Source organism: Octopus bimaculoides, chromosome 27 (assembly GCF_046866305.1).
Source record: "Octopus bimaculoides isolate indiv1 chromosome 27, ASM4686630v1, whole genome shotgun sequence".
NCBI classification, from domain to species: domain Eukaryota; kingdom Metazoa; phylum Mollusca; class Cephalopoda; order Octopoda; family Octopodidae; genus Octopus; species Octopus bimaculoides.
In genome coordinates this window covers 25,116,052-25,128,551 of record NC_142954.1, presented here as the reverse complement: position 1 = coordinate 25,128,551, position 12,500 = coordinate 25,116,052, and positions in this window count along the sequence as shown.

Genomic DNA, 12,500 nt, shown 5'->3' with positions numbered 1-12,500 from the left:
ATATAATCTGAGCGATCTCCTATAATACAGATATATATGAAATAATGGGCAAATTTGACAATACTTATGTTTGTATGTCTATCGCTGTTTACATACATACGGATATGTATGTATATATATGTATGTACATATATGTATGTATGTATATATATATGTGCGCGTGTGGGTGTAGATATATATATATATATATATATATGTATATATATATATATATATATATATATATATATATATATTCATATATGTGTGCGTGTGATTGTGTAGAGATAGAAACGCACAGACATATATATACGCAATGTGTAAGTACGTTATGTACTTTCTTCACGTTAATATTCAGTAAAATGTACCCGGGAATCAGCGGGTATTCATCTTATATACCATAGCAGTAGACATAATGTCGATGAATCATCTGACGTCATCAGTGTTATTTTTTCTCCTGGAAAGAGAATATTTCAGATTATGTGCATCTGTAGATCCGTAGTTTTTTCTTATACTATTCATGAGACTGCGCTTTTCAAATGAAATTTCAATCATAGTCTAAATATTTGAAAATATTATAGTCTGAATGCGTCCTACGCACAGTTCGATGCCGGCAGAAGCGCCTTTATTTTATTTTCGTCAAAATATCTTGCGATATTTATTTTTCTAGAATTCCCCGAAAGAACCTGTACGTTAGTTGTGTTTGCTTTTCAATGGGTTCTTTGCTAAACCGTTTTGATAATCAGTGTTTCTGATTTCTCCAATTGTTATCTTGGTACACAATGCGGTTATTCAACTGTATTTATTCAAGGAAAAAGATTGAGTATTTTGACAGTCTAAAGGTATTTTCTTTTTCCTCGTTCTTTTTTATTGCACTGAACAATAAAATGTAACAATTTTGCTAATAAAATTGGTTCTGGAATAATTAGAGCTTATATTGTCCCCGGTGAAACCGTGCTGACTTTTTTTTTCTTTTCTATTGCTTCACGTAGAAACTTAGCATTCAGTAATCGTTAAAGCAATGCAATATATTTTGGGAATAAAGGCATCAGAAAATGGTCTGGACACAAGAGCCTGTCATATTGAAGAATGCATGTAGCAGAATATAGAAAAAATTTTAGAGTGTTGACACTGGGATCTTCGGAGAGGGAAGGGATGTACCAGGCTGATGGTTGATATGTGTGTGACAAGAGTTAATTTATGAGGAAAGAAACGGTCGGAAAATTTGACAAAACTTTCATATCGGGAAATAACGGACGTGGCAGAAATATACTTCGAAGACAAAAGATAGAGAGAGAGAAGACAACAAAGAGAGAAACAGAGATAGAGGGGGAGAGAGAGTGTGGGATAGAGGGGGAGAGAGTTTTTGTGTGTGTGTGTGTGAGTGTCGGAGGGGAGGAGGACTGGAAAAGCTCTACGTAAATGGTGTCATTTGTCGCATCGTATTTCTGTCACAGGTTCCCACTTAAGTCAAACAATGAGATGTTCTTCTAACAAAATGGAAAGGCAGATGTTTTGTGTGTGTGTGTGTGTGTGTGTGTGTGTGTGTGTGTAATGCTTAAATAGAAACCAAATTCCCTAACAAACAAGACATTCATCGTAAATTGCTTTCGATCTGATTAATCTCCAATGTGTCACTGTGGCTGGGAATGTGTGTGAAATGGCATATGACGCAGATATGTATATGTATGTATATATATATATGTTTGTGTGTCTTTGTTTGTGGAGCTGACGGGGGTGTTGGCTGCAGCGGTGGTGGTGATGGCAGCAGAGGAGAACAAACCTGAATATGCAGCATTGTAATAGCATAAGCTGAGGCGGCAACACATTTACTGGGTTACTTCTGATGTTACTGCATGCGTATGCATACTTACACATACATACAATAATGTTTATTCTTACAAACACACTCATATATGTATTGATATATGTACACATGTATTTGTGTACATATATCAATATATATATATATATATATATATATATATATATATATGTTGTTTTTGTGTGTATATATGTGGCTATAAATACACATGTACCTTTTTTTATTTCCTTTCGTATTTGTCAATTTTTTCTGTTATTCTGTTTTATTTTGGTTTTGTAACATCAAAGCTTTTCCGAATGATTTATACATGCCAATTTAGGAGGGAGAGTATTAACGTATGCGAACATACGTGTACATGTACGTGTGTTTGTATGTATGTATGTGTATATGTATATATGTGTATATATATATATATATATATATATATATATATGCATATATATACACATATATATATATATAAATATATATGACTATATATATATACATATATGTATATAAATATATATGTATATATAGTCATATATATATATATACATCCATATATATATATATATATATATATATATATATACATATATCTAAATATATATATGTATATAAATATGCATAAGCATATATACATGTGTGTGTGTGTGTCGATAGATACATCTAGATGGCTATAAACATTTTATATATACATACAAATGTATTTGTAGTAATGCCTCCATAAAAATCTATGTTTATATATATATATATATATATATATATATATATATATATATTGATAAATACGTCTTTGTATATGTGCATATATATGCATATATGTATATGTATTTAGATTTATATATAATTATATATATATATATATATATATATATATATATATATAGTCATATCTATAAGTGTATATACACATAAAATACAGTTTCCGTACGCATAAAACCTATGAACAATGACTACATAATAGAAGCGTGCAATCTAATATTTATCATACCCTTGATAGTGACTTCGAAGTTGAGAGCCAGTTTTGTGAATTAGTCAAGCTGTGTGTATTAACTATATACCCGGGAATAGTTTGTATTGAACACGTAAACATGATATATATGAGTGTGTGTGTGTGGGTGTGTGTGTGTGTGTGTGTGTGTGTGTGTGTGTGTGTGTGTGTGTGTGTGTGTGTTGAATGAGTGCTTATGCACTATAAACATATCTAGCGAATTCAATAGCTCCGTTTCTTCAAATGTCGTTTAAATCCAATATATCATTGGAACGACGTAATATCTGCAACAAGAATGAGTTTGCAGAAGAGATAAATTGGTTTAAAGGAATGTTCACAGCAAAATACTTTGAAGAATTAAAAGTCAAAATCCCAAAGATATTTTAAAATTTTATTCTATGTACATTTCTGCAGCTGTATCTACAGTTAAAATACAATTTCCACCCCTGAAATAATTCTAAAACCTATAAAAATACAAGCGGTATTTCTTTCCAGGTTATGAGTGGAATGTTTCAGAAGGAACTACGATTCAAACTGGAAGCTTTTGTTCTGATGAAACGGTCTGTTTATCGTATTGAAATGATTATTTGTGTCACTTCAAATTCATAACAGAATCTCAAACGGGAAAATGGTATTCGTGTCTTAATTGTGGGAGATGCTATACAAATTAAAAGACGGAATTTCGTAGTATGTGAACTTTATTGTTTACACACACTCACACACACACTCATACAAAAACACATTCACACTCACGTACACACACTCAAACACGCACACACACACAAACACTCACAATCACATCCAGCCATAAAAGGATTTCTAGTCCTTTATATCTTTCTGTAATGCATGTGTAAAAGACAATAATATATAACGATGATGATGTAGGCATTGCCCCCCCCCCCCTCTGCAGAACCATTCAGGTATAGCTTACTCTGACTATTCCAGGTTGAAACCGTCCCTCCTACTTGTCAATTCGTGCCAATAAATAAACGTTATACTAAATGCGTGTTTTAAAAATAAAACCAAACGTGATTTTGATGGCAAAAACAACATTGATCATACGAGTGCTGGCTCAGAACATTACCGGTGGTTAAAAAACCCACCAAAATGTAACAAACAGTAAAAAAAACGAAGCATTGAATAATGCTTTCAAATAAATTATGTCTGAAGAAAAGGCGGGATACATCGATATTGATAATCAGTTTGATCGATGAAGACTTGCCTAGGGCTAAAGAACATCCACTAGAAAACCGAAGAAAATTTTGTGATAATCTTCTACATAAACAATGGGCAACTTTGATCATTAGTTTCATCAATATGTTTTAACTTAAGGCTAATCAACAACAGCAACAACAACAACAACAACGACAGCAATTACAACAGCAACAATTAACCGGTCGCATTTGTAAATATTTTCCTAGGTAGACTACGTCTCAACATATAGAAAAAGAAAACCAAACGGGATGGACACGGCTGGAATATAGATCACAGGTCTGTGCTAAGTATTGGAGGCTGACCTGAAGCTAAACAAACACATCAAATAAAGAAGCGAAATATTGTATTGTGGAGACGTATAGCTGGAACATGAAACAGTTCGAGGTGTAAAGACACAGAGGAGAGAAACGGAAACGGCAGAATTATACAGGAATGGTAAAAGTAGATTCTAGTCAAATACAACGGAAATACTGTGCAACATGGTTACAGAAGACATTTAAATGGTTTTGTAATCACTATTTCTCTTCAATGGTACTGTGTTAAATTTACAATTGAAGATATAGACATACGCACAGAAACACACAGGCGCGCACACAATTTTGTACATATATGCACACAATATATACATACATACATATGCTACCGCATGTATGTACATGTGTACATATGCATTCGTACACTGATTCAAAATCCTGTATGTTTGCATACGTATATAGATAAACATACACGCAAAAACCCATATGTATACACATACAGACGAATACATACGCATGTATGCATGTATGTATATGCAAGGTCATATATATATATATATATATATATATATATATATATATTAGTGAGAGAGAGAGAGAGAGAGAGTGAGAGAGAGATAGCTACATGTATCTACATGTACGTACGTGCATATGTCTGTATAGTAAGAAGTTTGTTTTCCAACTACAAGTTTCAGGTTCAGTCCAACTGTGGGACACGTTGGGTGGATGTTCTACCCTCATTGTCTTTTTTCTTCCCCTACCCAAGGCTTGATAACCAGTGCCGGACAGTTTACGCATCGGGACATAGTAGTTCGACATTAGAGAGGATGGAATAAAATTAGGTGTTAAAAAAATAACGTCAGTGACATAGTATTGTTGCATCTAATGACTGAAAGAAGTTAAAGACAGACAGACATACATACATACATACACACACACACATATATATATATATATATATATATATATATATATATATATATATATAGGCGCAGGCTTGGCTGTGTGGTAAGTAGCGTGCTTCTCAATCACATGGTTCCGGTTTCAATCCCACTGCATGGCGCCTCCCGCAAGTGTCTCCTATTATAGCCTTGGGTCAACCAAAGCCTTGTGAGTGGCTTTGGCAGACGGAAACTGAAAAAAGCCAGTCGTATGTATATATATATATATATATATATATATATATATATACATACGTACTCACATACCTACATACACACATATATATCTATGTATGTACATATATCTATGTACGTACGTACGTACGTACGTACCTACATACATATATACAATCATACATCCTATGATTATGCAAATTTTATACTGAGATGTGTTCGTTCTACTTTCGCTTTCACTATAATTTTCTAAATGAAACAAAATGACAACGAAGATAAATCTTTAAGAAAAAAACAAAAAGAATAAAAGAAATTAAATTGAAGTTTATTTTTCTCTCGTAAAGGAAATAAAATGGGGTAATCACCGATGTGGTTTCTTGTATATTTAAAAAAAATTTTTTTTTTACTACACTCGAGTCTCAGTGAAAGGCTGAGAATAGCTATTAATTATTCACCGAAACTGATAGTATTGTTTGGCATTTCAAGTCTCATTGTTTGAACCGCTAAAAAGCTAAGGAAAATGGGTAGCAGAGTAAGAGAGAGAGAGAGAGAGAGAGAGATTGAAAGGAGGATGAAGAGACGAAGAGAGGGAGTTAATGAGAGATTGAATTAGAAAGGAGTAGAGAGAGAGAGAGAGAGAGGGGTATAGGAAAAGACAGCTGAAGATGGGGAGAGATGGGAAATTTTGTATGAAGACGTAGATTAGCTTTTTTATTTATTTAGAGAGAAAATTCAATTGAGTTATTTGAAAATAATTACCAACACACTGTAACCGATGTCAACCACGTTGTAACAGTGACTTCAACAACAACAGCAACAACAACCATCACCATCACAAGAACAACAACAGCAACAACCACCATCACCATCGCAAGAACAACAATCATTTCTACTAAAAGCAGAAGGCCTGAAATTTTGTTGGAGGGGACTCTTCGATCAAGTCGACCCCCCCCCCCCCAGTGCTCAACTTGTACTTAATCTGTCGACTCCGAAAGTATTAAAGGCAAGGTCGACCTCGGCGGAATTTAAACTCAGAACGTAAAGACGAACGAAATGCCACTTTGTATTTTTCCTGTCGTGACAACGGTTCTGCCAGCTCGCCGCCTTACATAATAATAATAATAATAATAATAATAATAATAATAATAATAATAATGATGATGATGATGATGATGATGATGGGTTCAAATTTGGGTACAAGGCCAGCAATTTTGAGAGAAACTGTAATAATGATAACAGCAACAATAAATTCGCAAAGCTACGTTCATCCGAGGAAACCTGTCAAAAGCATCCGACGTTGAACTTGGTCAGCAAACGTATATAAAGGTGAGTTATACATTCTTGTGGGTATTGTGGGCTATGGGATCGAACGGTGAACAATGAGGAGAAAATATTAGAAAACAATGCTATCGCAGGATAACCCTAACTCAGGACAAAGTGAAACTCAAGAAAGAGGATACAAGCAATTAATATTTTTGCCATATTGGTCGTAGGGTGTAACTTATATTTTCAATATACTCAGCTGGTCAAGTGTAGAAATTAGGAAGCTTGATAGAAAACGTTGAAAACTTTTGAATGGAATGCAACACCCTAAAGCAGACATAGAACCATTATATTTATTAAGAAGTGAAGGAGACCGTGGACTCTTACGACTTGAATTTTCACTGGTAATTGTCACGATTGGCCTAAACTTATATCTGAAAAATTCTGAGAACTGGATGCTAAAATTTCTTTTAATGCACGAAAACAGCAAGATATTTTATTCAGTAAGAAAAGAGTCAAAAAATATATTTAAAAGAATTCCAAATACAGGAAGTCCCAGAAGTATATGAACTAAGATGAAGCACAGAAAAAGCTAAACACATAAGGAACCGTTATTACAAATGCAGCGTCATTTAATTTTAGTGGCAAATGGCAGAAAAAAAACGACACATCGAGGTAAATACCCAGAGAGAGGTGAAATTGAGAAAAAGCTGAAATTGAGAAAATTCTAACACATCAATTATTAGCGTTCTCTGGACAGAGGCTTGCAGGCCCACATCTTAAAGAACGGCATTATGCTAATGTGTCTCGTGTGTAAAATACAGCCTGAACTCATTGGTTACATTATTTCCATGCGTAGCCTTGTTGCGTCCTCAAAAGAGACATGATAGATCTGCACATTATATACAATGGGAAATTTGCCAGGACTGTGTCTGCCTCATCATAGACACTAGTGGGAGCACAAACCATTTCCAGTACAGGAAAAAAATCACACATCTCACCCTATGGAACTTTTCTTTTGGAAGTGACATAAAAATAGATGCATATTCTTGCTTCGAAACATAGCAATTATCGAACCTCGTATCATCATGCTGCCCACATGAACTTAGAATTTGTTACAATTTAAAAGTCTCTGGGGCAAGACTTGGACGAAAAGCGTACAACTAAAAAGCAAAATCAAAAGATGACAATAACAACGACAGCAAGAAAAAGAAGAAGGAGAAGGAGGAGGAGGAGGGGGACGAGGTGTCCTTCCAGTAAATTTTGGGTGCATTGGGGGCATTAACAACCAAGTTTGAGAAGTTAGTTGTAGAAATTCGGATTGTCACGAGGGTAGGACATGCTCCGGAAAATTTCCATTATTGGGGGCATCGAGGATTTCGGTGTTAAATATCGTAGAAAGAGACAGTGTGAGAACTTTGGCAATAGGTTGTTGTCCGCTATTATAGGATTAGCCGCGGCAAATGAAATGAAGAGCTCTGAGAAGTGAAATGGAAACAACAACGACAACAACAACAATAATAGTAATAATAATAATAATGATACAAGAAGAAAACGAGGAAGAAGATGAAATAGAAGTGGATGCGGAGGAGGAGGAGGAGGAGGAAGAGAATAAGAAGATAGAGATGGAGACGCAGGACTCACACACTTAGAAATCAATTGCAGTGTTTAAAATTGCTGTATCTACGAGCCAAATACATTTTTAAGACTGTCTCCGGATTAGAGAGGTTGTTAAGAAAGCGTTTATATTTATATGCTGTTAAGATAACGGTGTATTAAGAATTAAGAGATTAAGAAGAATGTAGCTTCCGGGGATGAATGAGAAATACAAAAACAAAATATCAAATCAAACAGGAAAAAAAAGATAACATTAAACAAATTAAAGAAATAAAAAATCAAGAAATATATGAATAAAAAACAAGAAGTATCAAAATAATGGGGGCCGGGGAAAATACCCAAAGATTCAGAAACAGGATAAATGGAAAATATGATGGCGTAAATGAAGCTTGTGTAATATTTTTTTCTTTCTGACTGTGAGAATCTCATATTTTATATACCGACAGATTACATATTTAGGTCCGTATCCATGACTGTCTGTCTGTCTGTTCTCTTTGTCTCTCTCTCTCTCTCTCTTTCTCTCAAACACACACGCACACTCACAGTCATCTTCTGTCACACATATTCTCTCTCTGTCTCTCTCCCAAACACACACACACACACACATACACATACACACGGACACTCACACACACTCTCAGTCTTTTTCTGTCACACATATCTTCTCTCTGTCTCTCTCACTCACCCTCTCTCTCTGTCTCTCTCTGTCTCTCTCTCTCTCTCTGTCTCTCTCTCTCTCATCTACACACATTCATGAATCATTACAATATTGAAATAAATATGACTGCCATTATTGACACAAACGTACATACCCTTGTCGATTTCATTTCATAATGCGAATGCATATCTAGGTTGTCAGCTAAATTCATTCAGATTTCATGTGTTCGTAATATAACGTTGCTTTGAGAGCCACATATAAGGAGACAAAATATTTGCATTTCTTATTTATTCATTTCTGAAATTATACATTTAAGCGCAGTTGTCTTTGTGTGGTAAAAGGCTACTTCCCAACCACATGGTTCTGTAATCAGTCCCACTGCGTTGCACCTTGGGCAAGTGTCTTCTTTATAGTCTCGGTCCAACCAAAGCCTTGTGAGTGAATTTGGTAGATGGAGAATGAAGGACGCCTGTTGCATGTATGTATGTACAAAACAAACGTCACAGCAAAGCAAAACGAATATAGATTTGTAATAAACTTTTAAAAGAAAATACTGTACAGAAGGAGGTAGAAATTGTATTATGAAAGAAAACCGCAAGTAAATGGTGAAGGGACGAGTTCAACAAAGTAGTCCCAGATATGCAAAATAGTCTGCAAGATGTGGGCTGACATTTCAGTGCGTAAATATATGATTCGAACGAATATAATACTTAACGAAAACACATGACCGGTCATATAGCGTGCAAGTGTATTAAACAGGAAAATCAACGTCCCATAAATACACACACACACACACACACACATACGTACATGTGTGTGTGTGTGTGTGTGTGTGTGTGTGTGTGTGTGTGTGTGTGTGTGTGTGTACTATTGCCATTTGCTCTATATATTGGCATATATATTTATCTATTGCCTATTATAAGTTGTTATTATCTCTGCAAAAGCAACTAAACTTCCTAGGAGTATATATTTAACTAGATTCCAAAATAACGACTCAATAATCACACACGAAAACGCATACTCATAGGTACAAAGTCGCACAAAGACACGTATCACGCACACATCTTTACGTTTGTGTATATAGAATATGACGGTAGAGACATGCCGTAGCTGCTGTCCCCCGATTGCTATGAAGCGGAGTTGCTATTTTTGAAGATAAGAAACGCTTGCCTCTATGTAGAATTGTCATGTGTTTTATCAATGCCAGGAATATCAAATGCTGCTTTGAAACTACTGATTTAAATGTGAACACTGATAAGAAACGGGAACAGAAATGAAGGCAACTAATTGTAGCAAGACAATTTATTTGATTTCTGTTGATTCCGAAGTTCTGAAATTCTGAAACCAATTCAGCAAGCAAAGAAGTATATTTAAACTAACCCCACTTCTGCAAGGGCAAAAAAAATAACCCCCCCCCCCAAAAAAAAAACACAGAAAAAGTAAAAAAAATCAATGTCACTTCTTGCATTATTTGTATATATGATATTTCTAATGTACAAAGCAACATCACAAAACTACTAGAAGACATTTTTACCTTAGCATTCTAATGCATCTTTCACGCAAACAACATACTTATTGCTGGTCAAGGATTGTAAGTCAAAACCCAACAAAAAAAACAAAACAAAACAAAAAACAACGAAACAAAAATTGCCTAAACGCCACGAAATAACTATCAAAACCAAAAATCTTCTCCACCAAACATATATAAGCTGCCTACCAATTCATTCTTCTGATATTTGCAGGTCGCTAGAAGGAAAAACAAAAATCAATAATTCTGGCAGCAATTACACTTCATGCAAAGATAAAATTCGGTTTTCAGCCAAACATAGCATTAGTCTAATCTAGAATCTATTATATATATATACATATAGATATATATATACATATATTTGTATATATATTTATATATATATATATATATATATATATACACACACACATACAAATACACACACACACACATATATATATATATATATATATATATATATATATAAATATATGTGTGTACGTGTGTCTGTATACATACATATATACTAATGTGTGTGCGCATGTGTATATGTGTGTGTGTGTGTGTGTGTGTGTGTTTGTACATAAGTTATTTTTTTTATGTTTGACTTTAATTTTTTTTTATTTCCATCCCCGCGAGACAGGACATCTTTTCGGAGCCATTTTGTCTTCGAGCTATACAATATTTTATCGTCTGGCACACACAAAAACATAAACTCACGCAATATATATACATATCCACACACATATATATATATGTGTGTGTGTGTGTGTAGATAAATATATATGTCCGTGTATATATATATATGCGCGTATATATATATATATATATTCACACAAGTACACATTTATACATTTATACATACATGTATACGATGTGTGTGCGTGCGCGTTTGCCGTTCCTTCCGTGCGTTTATTTTTGTATGTAATAGATATTTAAGTATAATATGCATACATAAATATGTAACTATCTGCATGTGTGTAATTATATTGAAAAATTTATATTTGTAAAATACAATACATATTTACGTGTGTATATATATATATATATATATATATATATATATATATATATATATATATACATATGTATAATATATATATCTATACGTATACATATATGTGTATATTATATATATAATGTGCATATACATGTATGTGTAAACATGCATATCTATATCTCTCTCTATATATATATAGACATATTTATCTCTCTATCCATATAGATATATATCTATCTATATGTATATATATATATATATATATATTATATATATATATATATATATATATATCTATCTATATGTATATATATATATATATATATATATATATATATATATGTGTGTGTGTGTGTGTGTGTGTGTATGTGTGTGTTTATGTGCGTGGATGTGTAATTATGTACACATATACAGAGAAGGAGAGAGAGAGATAGAAAGTTATCTCCTCGCTTTATGATCACTTGTTCCGATGTTAATTACCTCGCAAGAAGCCATTTACTGGTGATGTTTTCTATGTGTTCCAATCTTTGTACATTTATATGTATATAAACAATGGCGACTTCTTATGACAGTCTTTCCCTCTCACTCGCATTGCTGTTGTTTATCTTCAAACCATATAAGATCATGAGCGTTCTAGCCACGACCAATCGTCCACCATCTTACTAGGCATGTGTATCTGTAATCGTATCATTTTACGACATTTTTGCCTGTTATCTTTAGAAAGCAGCTTGCGTTTGATTTAACTGTGACTTGACTGCTATTTTTAGCGAAAGGCGATACAAGCACCTACGTTTCCGTTAATACCTTATGTAGAGGATTTTAAAATAGAAATTCGTCAAACGATTAAAACAAAAGCTTTTCGGTTTGGTAGTCACGTGTCTGGAACTAATCTGAATAAATAAATGTTGTAGAAAAATTGTAAGCAAATAACCAGTTTTCAGCATCATAATGATAATTACGCATATGATGGCTTTAATTGTCACAGGGTTACATACATTGTTACACTCTCAAATGGATTTAATCGGTCCGCGGAACTGTGTGCTACTTAATTATATCCGCATTGGATAGAGACGAACTGTAAAAGGAGG